The sequence below is a fragment of the Triticum urartu genome, chromosome 2A, assembly GCF_056163025.1.
Source record: "Triticum urartu cultivar PI428250 chromosome 2A, HENAU_Tu73, whole genome shotgun sequence".
In the NCBI taxonomy this organism is placed as follows: domain Eukaryota; kingdom Viridiplantae; phylum Streptophyta; class Magnoliopsida; order Poales; family Poaceae; genus Triticum; species Triticum urartu.
Genome location: NC_141874.1, coordinates 412,617,656 through 412,645,310, shown reverse-complemented (window position 1 = coordinate 412,645,310; position 27,655 = coordinate 412,617,656). Strand labels below are relative to the sequence as shown.

At 42.8% G+C, this 27,655-nt stretch overlaps 1 pseudogene; it reads right to left on the bottom strand.

Annotated features, from left to right (window-relative positions):
• Positions 1-20,472: 20,472 nt before the first annotated feature.
• Positions 20,473-27,282, bottom strand: LOC147985296 (protein FAR1-RELATED SEQUENCE 5-like; annotated as a pseudogene).
• Positions 27,283-27,655: the final 373 nt, after the last annotated feature.

Here is a 27,655-nt window from a genome sequence, read left to right as displayed (position 1 = left end):
AGCTCCATGCAAAGCATTGTAGATATAGAAATTTGCAAAATACATACGAATCTGAATATGGCAAACCCGTTGACTAAACCTCTCTCACAAGCAAAACAGGATCACAACTTAGTACTCTTTGGGTATTAATCAGATGGCAATGTGAACTAGATTATTGACTCTAGTAAACTCTTTGGGTGTTAGTCACATGGCGATGTGAATTATGGGAGTTAATCACATGGCGATGTGAAATAGATTATTGACTCTAGTTCTAGTGGGATACTGATGGAAATGTGACCTAGAGGCAATAATAAAGTTGTTATTATTATATCTCCTTATTCATGATAAAGGTTTATTATTCATGCGAGAATTGCATTGTCTAGAAACTTAAATACATCTATGAATATATAAACAAATACCGAGTCCCTAGTGAGCCTCTACTAGACTAGCTCGTTGATCAAAGATGGTTAAGGTTTCCTAACCATAAGACATGAGTTGTCATTTGATCACGGGATGGACAAGACCCAACCGTTAGCATAGCATATGATCGTTTAGTTTATTGCTACTACTTTCTTAATGCCAAATACATGTTTCTTAGACCATGAGATCATGCAACTCCCAGATACCGGAGGAATACCTTGTGTGCTATCAAACGTCACAAAGTAACTGGGTGATCATAAATATGCTCTACAAGTATCTCTGAAGGTGTCTGTTGAGTTGGCGTGAATCAAGATTGGGATTTGTCACTCCATGTATCGAAGAGGTATCTCTAGGCCCTCTCGGTAATATAGCATCACAAGAAGCTTGCAAGAAAAGTGACTAAGGAGTTAGTTGCGAGATGATGTATTATGGAACGAGTAAAGAGACTTGCTAGTAATGAGATTGAACTAGGTATGGAGATATCAATGATCGAATCTCGGGCAAGTAACATATTGACAGACAAAGAGAATTACGTATGTTGTCATAAAGGTTCGGCCGATAAAGATCTTCAGAGAATATGTAGGAACCAATATGGGCATCCAGGTCCCGCTATTGGTTATTGGCTGGAGAGGTGTCTCGGTCATGTCTACATCATTCTCGAACCCGTAGGGTCCACACACTTAACATTCATTGATGATATAGTATTATATGAATTACGTGAGTTGATGACCGAATGTTGTTCGGAGTCCTAGATGAGATCACGGACATGACAAGGAGCTCCGGAATGGTCCGGAGGTAAAGGTTGATATGTAGGACGATGCTATTTGGTCACCGGAAAGGTTTCGGGATGTACCGGTTATTCATTGGAGTACCGGAGGGGTTCTAGGAGGCCACCGGTAAGTGGTGGGCCTTATGGGCCAAGGGGGGAAAGCACACCATCCCACAAGGGGGTTGGCGCGCCCTCCACCCCCTGCCCACGCACCAAAGATGGAGGGGTTACTCAAAAAGACAAAGAGGGAGGGAAGGAAGGGGAGGCACCTTAAGGCAGCCAACCCCCTTTCCTTCCCCCCATGTTCAAATATGGAAGGGGGAGCGGCTAGGCAGGCCTCTAGGGCAGCCGCCGACCACTTGGGGCACCCTAGGGTTGCCTCCTCTCCCACCTCCACCTATATATATATATGTTATATTATATATATGTATATATATGTGTGTGTGTGTGTGGAGGGGGAGGGGCAACACACACCACGATTCCCTAGCCGTGTGCGGCGCCCCTCTCCCTCTAGTTCATTCTCGGTCATAATTTTTGTAGTGCTCGGCGAAGCCCTACGGAGATAGTTGCACCACCACCGTCACCACGCCATTGTGCTGTCGGAACTCATCTACTACTTCGCTCGTCTTGCTGGATCAAGAAGGTGAGGATGTCATCGAGCTGAACCTGTGGTGAATGCGGAGGTGTCGTATGTTCGGTACTTGATCGCGCGGATCGTGAAGGTGTACGACTACATCAACCGCGTTGATAAACGCTTCCGCCAAACGGTCTACAAGGGTACGTAGACATACTCTCCCCTCTCGTAGCTATGCATCTCCATGGATAGGTTTTGCGTGTGCGTAGAATTTTTTTGTTTTCCATTCAACATTCCCCAACACAAGGGTATGTAGACACCACTCCCCTCTCGTAGCTATACATCTCCTAGATTAGATCTTGGGTGTTCGTAGGATTTTTTTTGATTTTCATGCTTCGTGCCCATCAGTGGCATCATGAGCTAGGTCTATGCGTAAATGTATATGCACGAGTAGAACACAAAGAAGTTGTGGGAGTTGATGTTTGATACGTCTCCATCGTATCTATAATTTTTGATCGTTTCATGCCAATGTTATACAAGTTTTACATACTTTTGGCAACTTTTTATATGATTTATTGGACTAACCTATTGATCCAGTGCCAAGTGTCAGTTCCTGTTTTCTGCATGTTTTTTTATCGCAGAGTATCCATATCAAACGAAGTCCAAATGCAGTAAAATTTCACGGAGATTTTTTTTGGAATATAAGTGATTTTTGGGAGTTGGAATAACCGCAAATGGAGGCCCGTGGTGGGCACAACCCACCAGGGCGCACCAGAGGAGCCAGGCGTGCCGTGGTGTGTTGTGCCCACCTCGTACGTTGGTTGTACCTCTACTTCGGGTGCAACGAAGCCTATATCCAAAAAAATCGTTTTAAAATCTTAGCGCAATCGGAGTTACGGATCTCCGGAAATATAAGAAACAGTTTTCGGGCAGATCTGGGGAACGTAAAACAGAAGAGAACAGAGAGGGAGATCCAATCTCGGAGGGGCTCCCGCTCCTCCACCTCCATGGAGACCAAGGACTAGAGGGGAAACTCTCCTCCCATCTAGGGAGGAGGCCAAGGAAGAATAAGAAGGAGGGGGGCTCTCTCCCCCCTCGCTTCCGGTGGCGCTGGAGTGCCACCAGGGCAATGATCGGGACGGCGATCTACATCAACAATCTTGCTACCGTCAACACCAACTCCCCCCCCTCTATGCAGCGGTGTAACACCTCTTCCCCCGCTGTAATCTCTACTTAAACATGGTGCTCAACTCCATATATTATTTCCCAATGATCTATGGTTATCCTATAATGTTTGAGTAGATCTGTTTTGTCCTGTGGGTTAATCGTGATCTTGGTTGGTATGATTGTATATTTTATTTATGGTGCTGTCCTATGGTGCCCTCTGTCTCGCACAAACGTCAGGGGCCCCTGCTGTAGGGTGTTGCAATATGTTCATGGTTCGCTTACGGTGGGTTGTGAGAGTGACAGAAACTTAAACCCGAGTAGGTGGGGTATGACGTATGGGAATAAAGAGGACTTGATACTTAATGCTATGGTTGGGTTTCATGACCTTAATGATCTTTAGTAGTTGCGGATGCTTGCTAGAGTTCCAATCATAAGTGCATATGATTCAAGTAGAGAAAGTATGTTAGCTCATGCATCTCCCTCATATAAAGTTGCAAGAATGATTACCAGTACTTGTTATCGATTGCCTAGGGACAAATAACTTTCTTGTTGACACAACCCTTTTACTAAACACCTAACTTTTATTATCTTGCAAAGTACTTCCAGTTTTTTTCTTGCAAAGTAGTTCTAGCATCACTCCTACAAACTATTTCCATACCTGTTTCCGATAAACCAAACATCAAGTGTGTGTAGAGTTGTATCGGTGGTCGATAGAACTTGAGGGAATATTTTTTTTCTGACTTTAGCTCCTCGTTGGGTTTGACACTCTAATTTATCGAAGAAGGCTACAAACAATCCCCTATACTTGTGGGTTATCAAGACCTTTTTCTGGCGCCGTTGCTGGGGAGCAATAGCGTGGGGTGAATATTCTCGTGTGTGCTTGTTTGCTTTATCACTAAGTAGTTTTTATTTCCTGTTCTAAGTTGTTCTCTATCTTTAGTTATGGATATAGAACACGAAACACACACAAAATTAGTTGTACTTGCTACTCATGGAGATGGGGAACCTCCTAAAACCCTCAATTCTCGTTATGTGAAAAATATTATGCACTACTTTGATAATCCTGAGAAAACCCCATTCAACTTGATAATGGGAGTAATGTTGGATCAGCATGAATAATTTAGGGATTATCGCTTGACTCAAAAGGGAAAAATTTTATGGGATCAAATTTAAATGTTGCAACGGTATGCTTGGAATCTATGCTTGAGATATGATTATACTTGTTTCTCTAAGATTGAAGTTCCACACCTTCCCTATTCATGCGAATTTAATGATAATGAAACCTTGGCTTCTTATGCTATAGGTATATATGATTATTATGATGTGGAACGAATAGAAGAATTTGTTGCTTTTAAGGGTGCATATGAAATTGAATCTTTGTTTGAAAAGTTTGAAGATTTTGATGATCCAGTTTATAGACCTAAAAATCTCTCTATCCTTAAATATTTCTATGATAATTATAAATACAATTCCGATATTGATGTATTTATTGAGAATAACCCCACTGTCCAAGAAAAGACTAATATTTTGCAGGAGTCTATGGAAGAAGAAATTGATGAAATTGCGAGCTCATTGGATGAAAAAGATGATGAGGAGAGCGAAAAACAAATGGAGGAAGACCGGATTGATCACCCGTGCCCACCTTCTAGTGAGATTAACTCTTCAACTCATACATTGTTTAATTTCCCTTTGATCTTACCAAAGGATGAATGCCATGATAATTGCTATGATCCCGTTGATTCGTTTGAAATATCCCTTTTTGATGATGCTTGCTATGCTTGTGGCCATGATGCCAATTTAAATATGATTATGTAGATGAACTTGCTATAGTTTCGTATGTTAAGAATGAAATTGTTGCTATTGCACCCACACATGATAGTCCTATTATCTTTTTGAATTCTCCAAACTACTCTACATCGGAGAAGTTTGCACTTATTAAGGATTATAGTGATGGGTTGCATTTTACCGTTGCACATGATGATTGTGATGAATATAATATCATGTGCTTGCTGCTCCTACTTGCAATTATTATGAGAGAGGAACTACATCTCCACCTCTTTGTGTTTCCAACACGACAAAATTGCAAGAAACTGCGTATGCTATGTATTGGCCTTTACTTGATGTGCATGAATTGTTCTTGTATGACATGTCGATGCATAGGAAGAGAGTTAGACTTCGTCATTGCTTGATATATGTTGCTTTGTGCTCACTACTAAATGCCAAATCATTGTTAATTAAATTGGCTTTGATATACCTTGGGATCCGGGTGGATCCATTACTTGAGCACTTTATGCCTAGCTTAATGGCTTTAAAGAAAGCGTTGCCAGGGAGACAACCCGGAAGTTTTAGAGAGTAATTTATTTCTGTTGAGTGCTTTTATAAAGTTTAGAAAAATATAGAGGGGAACTTAAAACTTTTCACAAAAGAGAAGCAATTGGAAGTTATGTATTGGAGAAGTGAGGGTCGACCTTGAACACTTGTGTTCATGCTCATGGAAACAATGTAGAATTTTTCATGAATATTCTCACAAAAATAATTATCCCCTCGTACAATTCCATTGTATTATAAAAATAATGTGCCAAGATTTGCCTTTAGGACGATTAGATTGCTTGTTGGTTTGTGCGGTGCAAAACAGAAACTTTGGCTGTAGTGTTCGATTTTACATTTTTTTACTAGAATTTCAAACAGTTCTCAAACCTTTTGCACTGTCCTTATATACAAAATGTTTATTTTTCCTAAAATTTTCAGAATTTTTTGAGTTACAGAAGTATGGTGGATGTTCAAATCTTCACAGACTGTCCTGTTTTCACAAATTGCTGTTCTAGCTTCATTATTTGCATATGTTTGAATTCTTGTTGAAGCCTTGTTGACTTGAGGACATAGAATTGTGATAGCACACAGTGGGTAATGTTTGTTTATAATTATAAAACAATGTTACAGCAGTACATGATGGGATTTCATTGCCATATTCACTAACCCCGCAACTAAAAGTTCAGTTAAGTTTTGTCTGGATGAAGTGTTCGAAGATCGAGGAGGTCTCGATATGAGGAGAAGGAGGAGAGGCAAGAGCTCAATCTTGGGGATGCCCAAGGCACCCCAAGTAAATATTTAAGGAGACTCAACCATCTAAGCTTGGGGATACCCCAAAAGGCACCCCATCTTTCTTCAACAAGTATCGGTATGTTTTCGGATTCGTTTCGTTCACGTGATATGCGCAAATCTTGGAGCGTCTTTTGCATTTAGTTTTCATTTTTCTTTTCTGCACCATGCTACTATGAGATAGTCCATGGTTGATTTATAGAATGCTCATTGCACTTCACTTATATCTTTTGAGTATGGCTTTATAGAATGCTTCATGTGCTTCACTTATATCATTTGAAGTTTAGATTGCCTATTTCTCTTCACTTAGAAAACTGTTGTTTGAAGAATTCTCTTTTGCTTCACTTATATTTGTTAGAGCATGGTCTTTTGTAGAAAAAATTAAACTCTCATGCTTCACTTATATCTATTTAGAGAGTCAACAAGAATTGGTCAATTGCATGGTTAGTCATAAAATCCTGGATGGAACTTGTGGATCACTTAATATGATATGTTTGATTCCTTGCAATAGTTTTGTGATATAGAGATGGAATATGTGGGAGGTACTAGTAAATGGTTATGTTTAGTAAGAATATTGGTGTTAAGGTTTGTGATTCCCGAAGCATGCATGTATAGTCTCTCGTTATGCTATGATGTTGGAGCATGATTTATTATTGATTGTCTTCCTTATGAGTGGCGGTCGGGGACAAGCGATGGTATTTTCCTACCAATCTATCCCCCTAGGGGCATGCATAGTAGTAATTTGCTTCGCGGGCTAATAAACTTTTGCAATAAGTATATGAGTTCTTGATGACTAATGTGAGTCCACTGATTATACGCACTCTTACCTTTCCGCAATTTGCTAGCCTCTACGGTACCCTGCATTGCCCTTTCTCACATCGAGACGTGGTGCAAACTTCGCAGGTGCATCCAAACCCCGTGATATGATACGCTCTATCACACATAAGCCTTATTATATCTTCCTCAAAACAGCCACCATACCTACCTATTATGGCTTTTCCATGGCCATTCTGAGATATATTGCCATGCAACTTCCACCGCTTCCGTTTGATGACTTGAGCATTCATTGTCATATTGCTTTGCATGATCATATAGCTGACATAGTAGTTGTGGCTCAGCCACCGTTCATCATTTTTCATAAATGTTACGCTAGATCATTGCACATCCTGGTACATGTCAGAGGCATTCATGTAGAGTCATATTTTGTCATAGGTATCGAGTTGTAATTTTTATTTCTTTTGAGTTATAAGTAAATAGAAGTGTGATGATCATCATTATTCATTTTTAGAGAAGTGCCCCAGTGAGAAAAGGATGAGACTATGATTCCCCCACAAGTCGGGATGAGACTCCGGACATTGAGAGAAAAAGAAAAGAAAAGAAAAAAAAGAAAAAGGAAAAAAAGAAAAAAGAAAAAAACAAAAAAAAACAAAGAGAGAAGGGGCATTGTCAGTATCCTTTACCACACTTGTGCTTCAAAGTAACACCATGTTTTTCATATGGAGAGTCTCCTATGTTGTCACTTTCATATACTAGTGGGAATTTTTCATCATAGGATTAGATTCACACCCACTTAGTTTCATATTGAGCTTTCATACACTTATAGCTCTTAGTGCATTCGTTGCATGCCAATCCCTACTCCTCACATTGATATCAATTGATGGGCATCTCCATAGCCCGTTGGTTAGCCGCGTCGATGTGAGACTTTCTTACTTTTTGTCTTCTTTATGTTTACCCCTATCATCATACTCTATTCCACCCGTAGTGCTAAATCCATGGCTTGCGCTCATGTGTTGCGTGAGGGTTGAAAAAGCTGAAGCGCGTTAAAAAGTATGAACCAATTGCTCGGCTTGTCATCGGGGTTGTGCATGATAAATACTTTGTGTTAAGAAGACAGAGAATGACAAGACTATATGATTTTGTATGGATAGCTTTCTTTAGCGTTGATATTTTGAAAGACATGATTGTTTGTTGGGATGCCTGAGTATTGATGTCTTTATGTCAAATTATAGACTATTGCTTTGAATCACTTATGTCTTAATATTCATGCCATGATTAGATATATGATCAAGTTTATGCTAGGTAGCATTCCACATCAAAAATTATCTTTTTTATCATTTACCTACTCGAGGACGAGCATGAATTAAGCTTGGGGATGTTGATACGTCTCCGTCGTATCTATACTTTTTGATTGTTTCATGCCAATATTATACAAGTTTTACATACTTTTGGCAACTTTTTATATGATTTATTGGACTAACCTATTCATCCACTGCCAAGTGTCAGTTCCTATTTCCTGCATGTTTTTTGTATCGCAGAGTATCCATATCAAACGAAGTCGAAATGCAATAAAATTTCACGGAGAATTATTTTGGAATATATGTGATTTTTGGGACTTGGAATCACCTCAAACAGAGGCCCGTGGTGGGCACAATCCACCAGGGCGCACCAGAGGAGCCAGGCGTGCCGTGGTGGGTTGTGCTCACCTCATATGTCGGTTGGACCTCTACTTCAGGCGCAAGGAAGCTTATATTCAGAAAAAATCGTGTTAAAATATCAGCACAATAGGAGTTACGGATCTCCGGGAATATAAGAAACGGATTTCGGCCAGATCTGGGGAACGCGAAACAGAAGAGAACAGAGAGGGAGATCCAATCTCAGAGGGGCTCCCGCCCCTCCACTGCCATGGAGACCAAGGACCAGAGGGGAAACTCTCCTCCCATCTAGGGGGGAGGACAAGGAAGAAGAAGAAGGAGGGGGCTCTCTCCCCCTCGCTTCCGGTGGTGCCGGAGTGCCACCGGGGCAACGATCAGGACGACGATCTACATCAACAATCTTTCTACTGTCAACACCAACTCTCTCCCCCTCTATGCAGCGGTGTAACACCTCTTCCCCCCGCTGTAATATCTACTTAAACATGGTGCTCAACTCCATATATTATTTCCCAATGATCTATGGTTATACTATGATGTTTGAGTAGATCCGTTTTGTCCTGTGGGTTAATCATGATCTTGGTTGGTATGATTGTATATTTTATTTATGGTGCTATCCTACGGTGCCCTCCATCTCGCGCAAACTTGAGGGCCCCCCTCTGTAGGGTGTTGCAATATGTTCATGGTTTGCTTACGGTGAGTTGCGAGAGTGACGGAAACTTAAACCCGAGTAGGTGGGGTATGATGTATGGGAATAAAGAGGACTTGATACTTAATGCTATGGTTGGGTTTCACAACCTTAATGATCTTTAGTAGTTGCGGATGCTTGCTAGAGTTCCAATCATAAGTGCATATGATCCAAGTAGAGAAAATATGCTAGCTCATGCCTCTCCCTCATATAAAGTTGCAAGAATGATTATCGGTACTTGTTATCGATTGCCTAGGGACAAATAACTTTCTTGTTGACACAAACCCTTTTACTAAACACCTAACTTTAATTATCTTGCAAAGTACTTCTAGTTTTGTTCTTGCGAAGTAGTTCTAGCATCACTCCCACAAACTATTTCCATAGTTGTTTCCGATAAAGCAAACATCAAGTGTGCGTAGAGTTGTATCGGTGGTCGATAGAACTTGAGGGAATATTTGTTCTGCCTTTAGCTCCTCATTGGGTTCGACACTCTTATTTATCGAAGAAGGCTACAAACGACCCCCTATATTTGTGGGTTATCAATGTTCAAATTTCTTACTTCCCTTGTCTTATTTGGATTCAGAGGTATAGTGGGATGAAGCGGCTCGGACCAACCTTACATGTCCACACACATGAGACTGGTTCCACTGTTTTTATGCAACTTGTATTGCATAAAAGTGGCTTCGCGTGTGTCTGTCTCTCCTACTTTAGTTGAATCTGATTTGACAAAGGCGGTCCTTGTAGAAGGTTAAAAGGCAACTTGTATATCACCGTTGTGGTTTTGCGTAGATAAGAATGGTTCTTATAGTTTGCCAGCCGCCTTGTGGTTGATCGTAGCCGTTAGAGTTCTCCACACTAGGGGTGATGGAGTAGCGCAGACACATATGGTGTCTCCTTATTGGTCGAAGTGGAACTCGATGCTCCCAAAGCGAGAGACGTCGACGGAGGATAGTGTGATGGTGTAAAGTAGCCCGTGGTCATCGATGACGAGCTTGAAGTAGCCGAAGGCAAAGCTTGGTCCTGATATGTAGTTGCCAAGCATGAACAGAGAACCGACCTTGATTCATTCTCCGACCAATGCAACCGCTGCCTGGTGGACCAACTGATGGTACGTAGAACCGTCAGTACCCTCGGTATGGTGGTGAATGCGGTCGAAAGTGCCAAAATGGAGTTCACACGATGGGATTACCCCATTCAGGCCCTCCGGAGGAGGTATACCTGATGACATGTTTCTGATTTGTATTCCTGATGGAGTTCCTCATGTATGGTATTATAATGAAGATGGTGTTCCTTGCTACCAAGAGTATAAACTACGAGTGTGTTTGGTATGTGTCACCAAGTGGAATGGAATGGGTCCAATCCGTGCTTGGGTTGCATTCTCGTGTTTGGTACACAGGCAGAACGAGAACCCACTCGTTCCCTCAGAAGGAATAACCGGCCCAGATCCGTAACCAAGTCATTCCTCCAAATCGATCAGACGACACGGAACCGCTCGCTCTTGTCTCTTGTCTCCCTCCCAGCGCCCCGCTTATCTCCCTCTCCCATCTCTCCCTCACATCCAACATGCATCGGAAGGCGGCGCTGGAAGGTGGCGAGTGGAGGCAGGCAGCAACATGCGGCGGAAGGTCGATCCCTACCGGTGCTCCTAGACTCACCGTCGGCATACTCGCCGCTGACATTGGCCGCGACAACCAGATCGTGGATGTCCCCTCCCATTCCCATCGGATCCATCAAGGTCCAGCGACAGAGACGACCATCTTTGGTAGCCGTTAGGTCCTCTCTATCTCTCCCGCTCTCTTCCCCCACCCACAAGAGCAGCAAGGGCCTACTTTCTTTTGCCGGTGGCGACTCCGCGTGTGGCATGATCTTGCCTGCGTCACGCTTGTTGCTAGCCCTTGTTGCTCGTGCCCTGCACTTGTTGCTACTGGTGTTGTGTGTCGTGCTGCTACTGTTGTTGCTTGCAATGCTCTAGTTGAATATGATGTATTGTGTGTAGATAATAGAAGTGTGATGAAGTTTTGATGTATTTGGGGCAGCCCTTGATGCTCGTGGCCTGCACTTGCTCCTACTGCTGTTGTTTGTGGTCGATGCTTATAGTTTGTACATAATCACAAGAAAACAAAGGGGAAGATGAATAAATCCATCCCATTCCATCTCTGAAACCAAACACTAAAATGTAATCATTTCGTTCCTACGAATTGCCTCTACCAAACACAAAGACGGAACCGACCCATTCTAATGGAATGAAACCATGACATTCCATTCCACTTCGTTCCCGAACCAAACACACCCTACGGGTGTAGATGGTAATGGGTACACCTAGCCCCATCGTACATGATGCAGGGGTTACGGTTACTTGGGGGCTCACCCGATCTTGCACCGCCTCCACCTTGGCTTGCTCACCAAGATGGTGCCCGAGCTCTATTCGGGCCTCTGGTCTCCCTTCTTCCGCCGGGTTCCATCTAGGTCGCATGGGCCCTGTGGAAGGCCTAGTGCCACACCCCCCTTCGGGAACTGCACCGTCAATAGGGATTGGTATCAGACACACATTCGGGAAAGAAAGTGAAAAGGGAGGGAAAGAGTGGTTTGAAGAAAATTAAATGACAAAAACCACTAGGCATTCACTTCTTCCTTCCTTTGGGCTAACGAATATATGAAAGGAAGCACTCCTGATCAAGACCTAAAAGCACATCCTCGAACCTAGCAAACTTCCCCATATTTTATTTTGATTTGCAAAATTTCAGACATTCAAACCTGTCCACGAACATTTGATGCACGCCATTGAATGAGAAAAGGTGTTAGAAGCGTGTTCTTCGGACATTTACGGATGTTTTGGTACCCGACGTTGGAGTTTCCCTAAGAGCATCTACAATCGAACACCCAAATCCTCACCAAACATCCGGACGGACAACTCAGTCACTGCCGGTACACAAGAGAGAAGAAAAAACATCCAACTAGATCCCCAACTTTTTCTTTATATGACCGGGCTGACCGCAAATCCTCATATCCATACCAAATACGGAGAGCATATGAGGATGTCCGGGAAGTCCTCCACGACTCCATGTAGGATGTTTTTTTTGACTGGGTAGTCCACGTAGGATGTTACCCACCGCGGACCATATTTTCTCTTTCTTTATTCTTTCCCAAATTCTAAAAAGTGCAGTTGTGCTGCTTCGTCGTCCCGAGTGCACTACCTTCCACGTCGTCCGATATGGATCGCATGCGCGCAGGTGTGTCGTGGTTGGGTCGCGTGTTTTTCAGGTGTCGTACTGTCGGGCCGGTCTCGCATCCCGCAACGACTAGTCCACCGCCCCCATCCACGCAGGCTACCGTTCCCAGTTCCACCGCCCACCCCCGCAGAGAGGAACTGCTCCTCCGGTTTCGAAACAGCCATTCCTCTCTCTCCATTTTCAATATCCGGCGATGAATCCGGCGGTTTTGCAGTATCCGTTCCACGTCTCCTCTATTCCACCCGTCGATTCCACTTGCCCGCGGAGCATTTCAGTGCGGGGGCGGAGCAGTTGTTGCAGCGGCGACGTCTAGGTCGGGGCGGCATCGGCGGTCAGGATCTCCAGGCGAGCGGTGGTCAAGCTGGAGGGAGTAGGAAGGAGGGGGCGATGCTGTGATTGCTTGAGGAAGAGCAAATCGACTGCAAAACGCCGGTAAATCATCTCGTTCCCCAATCCACATCTCACCGTTTTATGTGCTAGCGTTCGACTGTTCAATTGGGGATGGTTTCTATGAGAGTGGATGCGAAGATGCGCTAGAAATGGCGGAGGGTGGAGGAGCTCGATTTCTCTCTGATTTACTCTGTTCTGGGGGCGGTTGCGTGTTTCCAGGGGGTCAATTTCCTCCAGCGCGGTGTGAGATTCGGGAGAAATTTGAAGAGTGTGCGAGTCCTGGGGCTAGAAACTTGAGTTAAGGGGTTGAGTTGATTTTTCGCAGCACTATTGCATGATCTAGAGCGCTTTTTGCCAGGGGATGCTAGTTTGATCTGGCAGTTAGAGACATATTAGATGGGTTATGAACACCAACTTTTGCCTGACATATATACTGCTCTTGCCTAGGAGATGAACACCAATTTGCTTGCACATGGGTGCCTCATTGTTTTACATTTTCACTTGCACGCAGTCGTGGTGCTGCCTCACCAGTTTTTTTGCCTGACATTTACACTGCTCTTGCCCAAAAGATGAACACCAAGTTGCCTGCACATAGGGTGCTCATTGTTAATACATCTCACTTGCTACGTCACAGTGCTGCCTCACCAGTTTTTGTTTTTGCCTGACATCTACACTGTTATTGCCTAGAAGATGAACACCAACTTGCTTGCACACAGGTGCTCATTGTCCTACATTTTTCACTTGCTACACAGTCGCAGTGCTGCCTCACTAGTTTTTGTTTTGCTTGACATTCACACTGCTATTGCCTAGAAGATGAACACCAACTTGCGTGCACATAAGTGCTCATTGTCTTACATTTTCACTTTGCACGCACTTGCAGTGCTGCCTCCCAAGTTATTTTCGCCTTGCACCTACACTGCTATTTTGCCCAGAAGATGAACACCAACTTGCCTGCACACAGTTGCTAATTATTTTTACATTTTCACTTATGCTTTGATCTTTTTGGAGAGGGCTTTTCATATGGTGAATATTGTATGTTGCCTAAAAGCATTTTCGACCTATACATATTGCTAGTGTTACACTAGAAGACAAAGAGTTGGCCTGTCGAACTTTTATCACGGGAGGGTAGTAATTGGAAGCTTGCTTAGCTCATTCATTTAAACGCCAATATTGGCATCCTTTAGCTAGCCACATGCCTGATATTTTCATGGTTTTGCTTAGCAGAGGCATGCAAACTTGCCTGCGCAGTTGTCACAGGGTTTCATGCCTTTTTATTGTCAATTTTAATTGTCTAACTACACTCATATAACACTGTTTCATACTTGTCGTTATTATTTTGCAGCGAATAATGTCTAGGAGCAGTAGTAAGGGCATCCAACAAGACCCCCCTACAGCCAACCTTGATGATGAACCTTCTAGCTAGTCTTATCAGAGATACCCAAGCAGATGTACGTGGGCAGAAAAAAAATTTGAATTCTTTATTTTATTATTTATATGTGGTGCATATACTGGTTAGTAGTCTCCATGTGTTCTTTCATGTCCTGTTTTTTGTTGTTCGTTTGTTCCAATGTCTCTCCCATAGGGTCGTAGTAATGTACCCATAATTGGTTACAAGCGTCAAAGAGGGGCAAAATGTATTATAACTCGTGGGGCACGGCCATCAGATATTGATAGCAATGAAGAGATATCCACCGATGCTGATAACGCCGCCGGAGTTGACAAAGATGTATGTCTCGAGAAAGACCCTGAAGATCGTACCAAAAAAGCAAAGTGCCAGAAGAGTACTGGAAACGAGGTAATGCGGTGTTGCCTCACTTTGCAGTCACTTTTTTGCCAACTAATTGTGTTTGAGTTGCCAAACCAACATATCTGTACATAAATCTATTCTGTTCATTCTTCTAATGAACTTTTCTGGTGTTCCTGTTTTATGTCTTTAGGGTTTTAGGAATAGGGGATCGCCTGCAAGGCTGTACAAACTAAACAAGTCACTTGTTCCTCTTCAGAAGGGTGTGATCATTAATAAAGAGTTTGGGGTTTGTTGGATATTGCAGCAACTAGTATGGATGCAGATCTCAGCCAATGGATTATGAAGCACTACGACCCTGAGATGTCCCAAATCGTTATACCAGATAGGGGGAAGATTCCTATTGATGCAACGAGCGTGAATCGAATTTGGGGATTGCCAAACAGGGGCAGGAAGGTTTGCTTTGAGAATCATCCTGACATCACAAAGGCCATTTACAGCATCTACAATATCACCACCAAGAACTCACCAACCCTCACAGCATGGTGTAAGATGATTGGAAATATGAATGGAGCTCACGATGACGATTTCCTTCGTGCTTGGTTAGTAATTGCCTTTTCCCGCTTCCTTGCACCATCAACAAGTCTAAGCATCTCGCCAAAAAGATTCCCTGCTGTCATGGATGTCAATGGTATAACAGAGACGAATGTTTGTGAGTTTATTGTTGATCAGTTAAAGGCATCATTCAAAGATGCGGGTGTCAAGAAGAATGTTGTATGATGTTGTGTTTTCCATCTCGTAGTAAGCGCATTAAACTCAAATGATTATCTCTCATTCTCAACGCTATCCTCCATCTTGTTTGTTATATTGCAAACTTATGTGTTTTCTGTTTTCAATGTCATCTTTTTCATTCGCAGCTCTTGTACCTAGACTCGCTGGATGTGGATGAACCTATACCAAGTTCTACACCAAGAGTTTCGGTTTGGAATTCTGCTCTAATTGCAAAAGTTGTGAAGAAGGATAAGAAGGGCCTGGGTCAATATGGCAAACTGCGGGTAAGTCTTTTTTATTATGTCACATATGTATTTTTAATTTTCTTTGTCTAAAGTGCAAGTCACAACATTTAACCAAAAAACAGGCAACTCATGTACTTAAGTCTGGCAAGTCTTGTCAGCTTGGCAAGCAACTCTTTAGACATTTTTTCCAAAAGAAGCATCCCACATTTTATGTTATGTATGGAGTATGTGTTTTATGATTCAACGGGAGGTTGTGGGTAACTATCAATGTTCCTTTATGGTAGTGATCAAGTTTAACTTTTAGTGCACATGCACATCATGTACTCACCGTTTTTTTTGCGATGACTAGCATCAGTTAAAGACTGAGTTTTCCCGGTGTGCTGACGACAGCTTATTCAGAATCATGGATCACATCACAAAATTTGTTGCAGCAAGATTACCCAACTCCTATGATAAAGAGGTAAATCATTTTATACCTTGGCCATTTCTAAACCTGTGTGTAGGCAATTTCTTACTTGAGAGTAGGCAACTCCATTTTTCAATTTTATTGTCATTTTTAATCTGCAAAAGGTCTGAATTCCCAAGATTCTAACCCAAGATTTAAACTTATCAGGATGTGTTTTTATAGGCAACTTTGTCAGAGTATGTTTGGATGTGCTAACGTTCCCCTCAATTCTCCCTGTTTTTTGCAGAAACAAAAGAAGTTCTCAGTCATTGTCCATGAAATGTGCTCAAAAATTTCGCACTCAGTCGTGAAGCTTGTTCATGCATTTGGCAGGATTGATGTTGAGGAAACTAAGACAGACATGGCAGAACCTAGTAAAGTTGGAACAAGCAGGCAACATTCTAAGAAAATAAGGAAACAACCGGCCAGCGACAACGAAGAAGCGTTGTACCAGTCAGATACTGATGGTAGCGACGAAGACGGCAACGATTTTGAGGAATCAGATGATGATGCAGATAAAACTATTAGAGACAGTGATGGAGACTCTGGCGATGATGATGGTGATGAAGTCAGAAGCAAAGATGTTGGGTGCAACCCTAATGAAGGAGGAGTGGAACATGATCACGATGAGGTGCAACGAGGTAACACAGAGGAAAGTAATGATGCAGAGGAAGATGATGAAGAGAACGAAGATGAAGAAAAGGAAGAGGATGGGAAGGGAGATGATGAGAATGATGATGATGACGATGATGACGATGATGATGTGGGTAAAGGTGGTGATAAGGATGAATATAAGGAGGAGGAGGGAAAGGGTGGTGATAAGCTTAATGAGGAGAACAGTGGAGGAAACAACAGTGGCCACGGCAATGGTGGTGGGGATGCTAGGTACGAGGATGCAGCAACTGGCAGCTCGGACAGCGACGAACAGGAGTGCACACTACAGTTTGTGCTTAAAAAGAAGGACTTCGAAGCTAAAGGGTCTAATGAGTCTTACTCATTTAATATCAGAGACATTGTGATGATGGAGCGGGAAAATAAATTGCTAGACATCCCACTACTTGAAGCAAAAGAAGTTCTCGATGGGTCATCAGCTGCATGGGAAGCGAAAAAGCTTTTTCAAGACCTTTTGGATGGATTAGAGATGAAGGAAGTGTGCACAATGAACTTTGAGGAATTATGCCCGAAAGCCACTCGCAAGAGAATAATGCAGGAAATAGGTGCAGAACATGTCTTGGAAAGCAAAGATAAGGTAGTTGTGCATAACCAACTACCACCTCTCCCACCCAAGAAGAAAAAGAATGTCAGCTTCATCCTGCAGCCAACAATAGTGACAACAATAGTAGAGGAGCTGCAAGCAAGCCGGGTTAATAATAACTTGCAAGGCCAAGGTGCCAACCAAAGGGTGCCAACTATTAAGAAAGCCAGACATTTCCAGCAGCAAAAACAGGGAACTACTTCAGAAAATGAGGTAAGGTGTGTCATTGACAAGCCCCAGCTGCATGCGAACGGAATATCAAGCTCGGCATTAGCATCTAATGGCCCAGGATGCAACAAGGTTGCAGTTTGTGGATTACCAACAGCGCCAGAGCAAGATGAGGCTGCGATCATGTATCCCAAATGCCAGGAAAATGTCAGACGGAGTGAGGCAATTCAGGCCAAGAAGGAAGAAATTTGCATGACCAATCAGGCAAATCCTTAAGAGAGGAACTTAATCTACAAACAAGAACCAACAGCCAATATGCCAGCAGAAATACCGGGGCACACAAAAAACAAGTGGTAGGCAACCATTAGTTGAGCTAAATGGTCAAGCGCAAATGGTTGAGCTAAATGGTCATCAGGGTGGCAAAGAGCAGAAGATGAAAGCACCAGCACAAGATTTTTTTTGCCCCCTGCCATCTCCTCATGTTTTAGCTGAGGCAGTAAGCACCATTGCCCTTTTAGGGAAAAGCAACAATTCATGGTCACAAGGCAAGTTTCCTGCAAAGTCAGCTTCCGTCATCGAGATTGCCAAACAGTTAGCCCTCATGCCAAGAGATTCAACATTTGCGATGGCAACAAAGAGAATTGTCCACCCATGCAATTCAAGGAGAATATGAGAAATTCTCTAGAAGTAAACGTCTTGGAAATCAGTGAGCTCATAGCTAGGTGTGCACCTCCAAGGAATAAGTATGCAGAAAGCTCAAGCAGCAAATCATCCAATTCGATTCGATCAGAGACAGATGGATTGCAGTTTCAGCAAACCAAAAGTTCGGGATCAGACAACTTTGTTCATGAATACTGCCCAGCCCCATCATTCTCTCTTGGCATAGATGACTTTGTCCCCGAAACAACAGTCGAGGCAGTTGCACGTGATGGGCCAAGCATACTTGCAGACCGCGAGTTCATACAAATACTCGATGACAATGATGAGTGGGATCTTGGAGTCGTCAATGAAGCGTGTGAATTACCAAATCAAAGGTCCAATGAGGCTCTCAGAGCTCGTGCAGACGGTAGCCGGTTGCCAAATGTGTTATCTACACCAGAAAAAACTACTGAACAAATAGAAGATGGTTCAGGCAGAAAGTACTATAGTAGCAGCAGCTCTGGAGAGCCTGTCCCTAACAAATTTGAGAGGAGGATCATCAAACCATCACCCTGCATCAGGTCACCATTCACGGACTACAATGAGAAAAAATTGTTTCACTGCAAACCTGATGTCAATCGGTTATATTCATCGGTTATCTTACATGGGAGATTAAATGAAAAAGTTTCCCCAGATGTAGATACCAGGTACAATGTTGTCCAAGTAAACTTTTTGTTCAGGCAACCTGTTTACTGTCATGTAGGCATATGAGATACTATCATCAGGCAAGTTCATAAAAAAATAGTAGTAGGTGACTTAATGTACAGCAATAAGTTAGACATCGTGGGGGTGGGCAGAAAGTTCGTTATCAATAACACATTTTCCTTGGCACACGGGCCATCATGATGAACTTATCTTTTTGTTTCTTATCTTTTTACTGCAGCCCCAAGGTAATTGACTATGGTCGATACTATGTAACTATGAGGGAGCTTGCAAACGCGATGAAAAAGGAAAGATTCTTGTTGGACCATGTTGTTCAGATTGGCATACAGTCCATCGTGATGAACTTGCCACCAGATTCATAGAAGGTGGTGATGCCATTGAGATTCTTGGTAAGAAAATGACAGTTATATCAGTAATCAGGTCTTCCCTTTTTATTTTCAGTTCCACCTTTTTCATGTTTTTATTTTTCTTTGGCAGAAATGGTTGCAGCAGATGGATATTGACAAGAAAGAGATCATTGCCAGATTCAGCAAATCCAACCGGTTGGACCGTAAAGATATGGTCAGACTTTTTTTCCTACTTTTTTGATCTTTGTGTTCTTTTTCGCACATGAGCAAATACACATAGAGTATGGTAGTAGTTGTTTAAGTAGAAAACATTGACATGTTTTTTGGGACTTGCTTAAGTAGCAACATAAGTTGCCACACAACACCCCCTTCTCCACCATCATGTGTTCTTTTTTCCAAGTTGCTTCCATGCAGCAAAAAGTTGCCTACAAACATGCAGGGAATTTGCCTGATAACACAAGTATAATTTGCATGCAATTTTTTCACCACATGCCTTTAGTTCCTAACATTTTCTACATACTTGTTTTCTCCCCATATAGATCATGTTCCCTGTCATAGAAAACATTGACGAAACAAAGCCAATTACAGGGAATCATTACTGGGTTTTCAATGTGAATTTAAGGGACAGAAAGTTCGAGGTGCTTGATTCGTGGAGGACACTTGCCGACCAGTCCCTGGATGATTGCGCAAGGCGCATGGTTGCAAGTGTTCGAAGTCTTTGGGAGACTCATTACCCAAAATCTCACATTGTCATGGACGATTTCAAACTCTTCAATATCGATGTACCCAAGCAAAACAATGAGTAAGCAACCACACCTCCCCAAACCGGTTGATATGTATTGTTCTTCTTCTTTAGTTCATTCAAGTGATAGTACATATATGTAACTAGGTAACTAAGCACATAGCGTTTTCCATATTTTTTGTTGTCCAGGTTCAACTGCGGGGTTTATGCTCTTACATTCACTAGTGGTTGGGAAGCAAGGGTTCTTCCAAGATTCACCCCAAACGACATCCCAAGCATCAGGAAACAGCTTACAAGTAATTGGGTCGACACTGATTGCAACAAGGCTCCCTGGAAAGACATCCTAAAGTTGAAATAGGTCAGTTTTTCGATCATCAATATTGTTTTTTTGTATGACTTAGTTGCTTGCATTTATGCATATACTTGCCAAAACACTGGACAGGAGTTTCCTGCAAATTAATCCGCAGTCATGATAATGTTTCAATGATTGTCTCCCATGATGGAATTTTTTATCAATGTAAAATTTCTACATGCGAAAAGAACAAATAATAGATAGTTGCCTGAATCATTCATACAACTTGCAAGAAATACTAATACAAATTGTTTGCAGAATAAAAACAAATCAAAAAAGAGCCCAAGCTGTAGAATTCAAATAGTGTTATTTGGTCTTCTCAACCTTTTCCTCTTGGGTTTCCTCTTTGTCAGCACCATTTCCACTCCTTTTTTACATTCACACCAATCTTGTTTTGCATAGGCAGAGTTGTGATCAACAGAACCACAATAACTACACTTGTTCTTTCTCTTAGGGTGCAGCTCAAGTGCTGACTGAATCCTCTTCGTTTTTGCTCTTCCTTTGGTTGTTGACTTTGGCGTGTCTCTAGGGATTGGCGGGCCAGCCGCAGTAGGAGTAGGATATCCAAGGTCTTGTTCCTTTGTAGAAGCTCCTGGTTGCATTCCAGTACCCCCGTGTAGTGGCGCAATGTAACATCCCAAATTTTCAATTTGGAATGTTATACATTGGATCATCAATGCATATCATATTTTATTTTCATTTTGGTTGATCCTAGAAATTCTACGCAACTCAATGACCAACGAAGAGAGTTGGGGATTTCGTTATTTTCATATTTGAGTTTTCTCAAATTTTGAGAATAGGATCATTTGATTTTATTTATTTTATCATCAATTATTTCTATTACAAAAAAATATGAGAGAGGGAATAAAATGACTTTCCCAAAATAAAGAAATATTGAGGATTTAATAATAAAATCAAATAAGATTTTATTTCAGAGTATTTCGGTGTTTTATTTGAATTTAGGAAAAATGTGCGTTTTTCAAAATTTCATTTAGGGCCCAAATAAATGTTCACTTTGTCGGGCTTGATTTTAGAAGCCCGGGAAAATTTATTTCAGGATTTTTGAAGTCCGTTTAGTATTTCTTTTTATTTTCTTCCGAGCATAATTATTAAAAAAAAGGAACCGACCTACGGGCCGTGTCCGACTAGAACTCCTGGCCCGTAGGGGCTTTATAAGCCGGCCCACCCCGAGGGGGGGAACCCTAGCCCAGCGCCCCGCCCTAGCGCCCCGCCCCAGCCCCGCACCCGCCGCCGCCGCCTGCGCGCCGCCGCCGCCTGCGCGCCGCTGCCGCCCCGCCATGCCGCTCGCCGCCCGCCGTCGCCGCGCCGCCACGCTGCCCGCCGGAGCCGCCGCCCCACCGCACGCTCGCCGAGGTTCGCCGCCACCTCGTAGTCCGCCGCCTGTTTTTTTTAGAAAACCGAACGGTTTTCCATCGGTTTTTTTTCGGTTTTTTTTAGTTTTCGTTTTTTTTGATCGGTGTTTTTCGGTTTAGGTTAAATAGCGAGCGTTCGCTCGTTTGTTCGTTTAGACAAACACGTTCATTGTTTAGATTTGGATAACGAACGTTCGTTCGTTAATCCGTTCGTCGTTTTCTTTTTCTCGGATTAAATCCGTGATTTTTCTGATCGCGATTCCTGATCCGATTTTCGTTTTAGTATAACTTTTCGCTCGTTTATCGGAATCAGGCGATTCAAGCGCCTAGAGTTTCGTCTCGAAACCCTCTATCTGTTTAACCAACTTAAACAAGATTTTGCTACTGTAAAATTTGCCCTAGATCCAGATTACTAGAATGAAGTTGTTTTCTTTCGCCGTTTGACTTTCGTTGCTTTGTTCGATTCGATTTTTTTGCCAACCGGAGTTCTTAAGTTGAACCTTCTAGTTAGATCTCTTATTTGAGTTTTACCTGTGCATTAGATGAGTACTTATTGTATGCTTATTTGTTTGTCTGCGATAGAATACCCAGAGTGCGCCGCCTGTTACTTCGAATCGTTAGGTTTCGCGGATCATCAGCAAGGCAAGTAACACTTTGATCATATCTTTTCTACTACCCAGTTTTATTGCATTAGATCAATCCTCACACATTGCATGATTAGGATCTAATTAAATTGTGGGATGGGAGGCAGATGAGGTAGCACCTATTACCTGTTTATTATCAAACCTTTGGGAGTTACTTCTACGTTTGCTTATTATGCCATGCTATGCTAGTAGACGTGGATTGGGTGAGTGAAATCCATGACAGATGTGAGATTGTTAATTAATGGTTTATCTAAGGTGGCAACTTAAACACAGATCTGGGTGGATTGAGGCACCTGGGTATTCCAGGACTCGCCTGTTTTCTTTTGGACTGCCACCCAGGCTCAAAGGGATCATGAGACTATTCATACTAGAAACTTCCGTGTGCAGCCACAAGCTATTATGGGCTCTAGCATAGTTGACTAAGTTGTGCGAACTCTTACAGTGGTAGACTAGCAGATGTAGGGGATGTAGGTGGTACGGTCTACCCGATCGTAAGGTGCTAGCGCTTCTGAAAGACTATGCCTCGGTCATCCGTCTTCTCAAACACCATGTAGTGCGAGAAAACAAACGGAGGCGATCGAGTCTTGTGGGGAAAAGTGCGCAAACCTCTGTAGAGTGTAATAAACTAATCATGGTTAGCCATGTCCCCGGTTATGGACATCTTGAGTATCTAGTACTTGGATTTTCATGTGAATCTCAACATGTTACTCTAAATTAATTTTGTTGGGTTATGTTTAATGATGATGCTTAATTGGGATTGAGAATGCTGTCAACCATTCTCAATGTTTAACAATCACCATGATAGTAAATAAATTTATTCCTTTGAAGTAGGGAAAAATTGGCTTTACGCAAAACTGTAACCATAGAGCTTTCCACCAGCCAAATATGCATATAGTATAGCTGTTCATTCCATTACTCTCTATGTGTTACCTTGCCAGCATATTCCATGTGCTGACCCGTTTTCGGGCTGCAACGTTAATGTTGCAGACTTTTCAGACGACGATTAAGGAGTTTTAGGTCGTGGTTCTATACTCAGTGATGCCGTTGGAGTTGATGGACTCACTTATCTTCCAAGCCTTCCGATGTTATCGTTGTTAGATGGCCTTAAGCCATATTTATTGTAATAAGTTCTCTTTTTGAGACACTCAATGTAATAAGTGTGTGAGTGCTACTCTGCTATAAATCCTCCGAGTACTGTGTGGTGTCAGCATTACTGATCCAGGGATGACACCGGAGCACAGAGATCAGACTGTTTGAGGTCTGGTCGCTACACGCAATTTGGAGAGGTGGTTGCGCATGTCTCCCAGGGGGTGCTGCAGAAGAAGACAACAGTGCCCCTCCACTTTTTCGTTGCCCTTTTTGTTGTGATGTGGAGGAAGTAGAATGCTCTCCAATTCAAGCAGGCATTTGTTGAAGTCCTGATGGGGGCAGTGGGGCGCCCCCCTCGGTGGTACTACCGGCCACCTGTTTTGTGCTGGGGGACCCCTGGGTAGTTGTGCTTGCCCTGTTAGTAGTTCTAGAGGCTCCCAACCTGGTTGTGTATGCCCTCTGATTGTTTGTGCAGCCCCTCTCGTCTATGCTGCAAACAGTCCCGGTGGTGTAGGCACCACTGGCGTTGTTGTGCTTTGGGGTGCAGATCCCATCTTGGGGTGTGCAAGCACTCTAGAAGGGTCATCCATTTGGGCTGCTTTTCTTTGCTATGGTGCAGAAGTAGTGGGATGCTGCGTAGAGTTAGCTGGTGGTTGTGCAGCTGCAGCAGGAGGTGGTGGAGGGGCACTATTCATCGGAGGAGGGTTGCCTTGTGGTGCAGAACCACTACTCGGGGGTGGACCACTGGGGGCACTAGGACCTGTTGTTGGCTTGTTTTTTCTCGACAAGTTCAAGTGTTTTATTTCTGTGCGAGCTACCCGCATATGCCTCCTCACAATGTCTGAAGCAGCATCTAACGCACTAGCAACACGAGCAAGGCTTGCAAAATCCAAGGACAAGTTTGCATGCCTAAGTTCTTCCTTGGACTGTGCTGGCAACTCATCGGGCCAACCGCCATTTGTAGGTGGTGCACTGGGGATTGCTTTAGGTTTCCATCTCCTCAGAATGTACTGTGCAGGGATTTCATCTATACCAAGGTAGGTGAAAACCTTCAAGATGTGGCAGCAGAGCATGCCGTCCCTGTCCATTTTGCAGCACTGGCACGTGTAGTCTCCAGCAGCAGGGTCTGATGTCACGAAATAACTCCTAGAACCATACTTAGCAACCCACTTCTGTGTATGTCGGGGTTGGTATTGTTGGGGTATATCTCATACAAGTGACCCCCATGCGGCCGTACATTGTATCTACCAGTCAACTTGAATTCGTTACGGAACTAATCATACAAGTCCCTAGTATAGGTACCATACGCTTGCTTCTCAATGGGAAAAGACGACCACATTTCATTCTCCAAATGTTCAGTCCGGCAGTCTTTTCCACCCTCCCGGACAAGTATGTGAGTCTGGATTTTTGAATATTGCTTGACAAAGTTGAAGATGGAATTGTGTGGGTTCACATATCGCTTAAGGACAACGTTGAAACCCTCACTACGTTGGGTTGACTACAGGAATGGGAAGAATTGGTGTTTGAAGTAGCAAGGAACCCATGTTGCCCGGTATTTATATAGGGTCTCAAAGTGTGTGTCAGCCATAACCTCATACTTCAACATCAGAGCAGCCCATGCATCCTCGAACTCCTCCGGCGTCAAGCTGAAGTCAATACAGTTGTTGAAATCTTTCGACAATCCAGGCTTTCGCCCCAACAAGGCACCAAGCTTTTCTTGAGCTTTTTTCATTATATGCCAACGGCAACAACGGTGGACACTTGCTGGGAACATCCTTTTAATTGATTGTGACGTCGCGTTGTCTTGGTCAGTTATGATGTTAGTAGGTGCTAGACCATGCATTGCTTCAAGAAAGGTCCCAAACGGCCAATCAAAGCTTGTAGCCAATTCTTGCCTCACAAACCCGCAGCCCAACATGAATGATTGTCCATGCCGATTAATTCCAATGAATGGTGCAAAGGGCATGTTATACATGTTAGTCATGTACGTGGTGTCAAATGAGATACAATCGTGGTATGCCTCTACATAAGCCTTCCTTGCTACGCCGTCAACCCAGAAAATATTCTCCACCCTGTCCTCCTCATCATACTTTATCTTGTAAAAGAAATCTGGATCCTCTTTTTGCTGGTCTTTAAAGTAGGCAACTGTCTCAATCATATCACCTTCTTTTGTGGCATGCTTGTTCAGTTCTGACTTCAAGTTTGAAATATGTTTAGTACCATAAGGAACAATCAGCTCCTTTCCATAGTAATCTGACATGATGTGCATCATACGACCTGCAAGCAAAAACATAGTGGCTAGTTAGTTTAACACATTTGTATGTAGAGGTAGTTGGACAAGACCACAAGACCTTCAACCAACTAATACATCGTTTGCAGGCAAATAAAGGCATACACTTTCCTAAGATTATTGTAGTCATTAACATAATAAACGGAGTCTTAAAAAACAAAATTTTCACATTCAAGATTAGTCAAGTATACACTTTTTCCGCCTAAGGTATGAATAACTAACACATTGAAACCAAGGGACAAGGAAGTGTAGTACATGCAACACTTGGTTAGGGTCTGAGCAACTTACACAGCAGGACAAGGCAAGTCCAGGAGGAAACCAAAATTCCCCTTCTTGAATAATAAACCAGGCAAGTAGTCGGGTAGGGTATGAGAAACTCACACAACAAGATAGGTGAAGTATAGGAAAAAACGAACAAATTTCCATCATTTTCAGGGTTTAAATAATAATTCATACAAGTAGGTTGGTCAGGCAAGCACTGGGGTATGGTGCAAGCAACTCACATAGAAACCAACGCATTTGTAGGAAGAAAACAGATTCCCATCATTTTATGAGTTTAAAAAACAATACGGGCAAGCAGGTTTGTAGGGTTTGAGCAACTTACAGAGCATACAAATGCAAATCATGGAACAAAACTAATTTCCCATCTTTATTGGTTTTAATAATAACGCAAGGTGGGGTGTGAGCATCTCAAACCAAGGTCAGTCTTTGGAACAAAGTTAATTTTCCGCAATCAAGAGAAGACTAGGAAGTACTTGCATAAGGTATGACCAACTAACACAGGAAGCCAAGAATAGTTCATGATTTTTCCTAGTCATAGTTTAGGAGGGAACCAAACCTGCTGTCAAGTTGCAATTATGGAGATGTGTGAGGAAAGCCCTTTCTTCTGGTGGGATCCCTTGGTGTGATCTCAGGTACTTAGTCAAAGATGGTTTGTCAACCAACTGGTGGTTGTGCTCAGCAACAAAGTAAATGACCTCCCAACGGCTATCTAATAACTTCACCACCATCTTGGCTCTGTAACCTGTTTGCACTACTATATCCCGCTTCCCCTTCTTGGTTTTCTTTTTTAGTTTGCTTTCATCATCAAGAAAGACAATTTCATCCTCTTCATCAATATTTTCACCTTCTTCTACAATCTTGTCTAGGGCAGGAATTGTTTCTGCTCCTCCATCATCAACTTTAGGTTTGCGAAACTTATTGCACACAAATTGCTGCTTTATCAGCTCAGCAGTTTTAACAGACTTCCTCAAAGTGTTCTTCTTGACAGAAAACCCAAGTTGCAAATCATATGCGTTGTAGTGTTCTTTGGCACCTTCCACAGTGTCAAACCTCATTCCAACATATGGTTCCTTAGGCTGTGACCAAGCTTCGTCGTCGTTTTCACCTTCCAAGCCTGCCAAACCATTTCCAATAGTCCCTCCAGTTTCATCTCCAATCGCTGTGACATCAAGGGTGTGCGCATCCGTATCTGTTGCTTCTTCTCTAGGGACAGTTGCACCTCTTGCAGTCCCCCCAACAACAGTGGAGTGCTCATCCCTGTCCACTGTGCCTGTCACAGGTGTGGCAACATTTTGTGTAAGCATAGGATTAGGCGACTCAACACCACCGCGGGGGTTGTTGTGCTGTGTGCAGAATACATGATCTCCAAGATTACTACTGTCAGGAATTTGCATCTGAGGGTCAATTTCTACTTGCAACTCATTTAGGTCAATCATCTCCACCGCTGCACACACCAAGTTGACGAAGCAAGTTAGGTGAATCAAGTAAGCATCCAGCACACAGAGTGTACGCAAGAAATTTAATAAGAGACAACATTTAGCTTGATGCAATTTTCTTTTTTACCAGAGCGTTGCTACAAAATACAGTAAGCATACGTGCATGAAAAACCAAACACAAGTCGCTCTTTCTCTACACATGTTTTCATTTATTTGGGCACAATATATCAACAATAGTTTCTTACAACATAGGTATTTTTTCCGTGATGTAATTTTTTTGTTTTCTAAATGTTCACAGGAGAGCAACAGTTCACCATGTGATTCAAGGTTTTGGTGAAGCAAGGCGCATGGAAAAGATTATTTCT